Source organism: Apaloderma vittatum, unplaced genomic scaffold (genome assembly GCF_000703405.1).
Source record: "Apaloderma vittatum isolate BGI_N311 unplaced genomic scaffold, ASM70340v1 scaffold29570, whole genome shotgun sequence".
NCBI lineage: Eukaryota > Metazoa > Chordata > Aves > Trogoniformes > Trogonidae > Apaloderma > Apaloderma vittatum.
This window is the reverse complement of record NW_009696713.1, coordinates 6,675-7,679: the sequence shown is the minus strand read 5'-3', so window position 1 is coordinate 7,679 and position 1,005 is coordinate 6,675.

The window sequence follows — 1,005 nt, the reverse complement described above, 5'->3', positions numbered from 1 at the left end:
AGGACAAGGCAGAGTCAGCGAGCCATTGGGCAACTTTTCTTTTTATTTCTTATAAAATATATTTCATATCGCTGCTGTAAAAATTACATTTCACATTTTTTTTATTTTCTTTTTTAACCTTTTTCTTTTTTACCCTTTTTTTTCCCCTTCTCTTTTTTTTTATTTTTTTAAACAATAAAAATAATACTTGGAAGACAGCTGAGAAAAAAAGCTCCGACGAGATGGAAAAAAATTGCTACCGCATCATCCCCGCTCGGCCGGGACAATCGGTGGCCCCACGGGGACGAACGTCCCAAAACCCTTCCCCGTTTCCCCCTCCCGCCGAGTGACAACGGGGTGGGGGGGTCACCCTGTGCTAAACCAGTTTTGGGGGTTCTAACAACCCCCCCCCAACCAGTAATGGGGTGGGCTGGTGAGGGGGGAGCAGCCTCCGATTAATTAATTAGTGCCCAATTAAGAGGTTCCTATATACATACATACACATGCTCCGGGGTAGACGACGCGGAAAAAACTCTCTGAGCTGGATTTAGAGGTCGGGGTTACCCGCGTTTGGGGCTGAAGAGGAGTTTTCTTGAGTGTCAGGAGGAAAAGTCCGATGGTCGAAGAGGTGGCCGTAAGAGAGTTACAAAAAAAATAAAAGGAAGTAATAAGGAAAGGATAAAATTAAAAAAGGATTTCAAAAATCTGATGTCAAACCAACCCGACACGGTGGAAGCCGGCTGTTGTTTCTGCAAAAAGGCGAGGTTTTGAAGTGTAAAATAAAATCAAAAAAACCAAACAAAACAACCCATCCTGCACCAATCCCTCTATTAAAAATAAAACGAGACAACAAGGACAATTGTGTCCCGTGAAGTCTGTACCGCAAAAGTCCTCAGAAGAGGCAGCCGTGTGCCCCAGTCAAACACGGCCGATAGGAAATATTCCTCCGCGAGAGCATCCCCACCGGCTGCCGGGCAGTAAGTGCTGTGCTGTGCGCTGCGGGAGGAGGAGGGGGCGGAGGCGGCA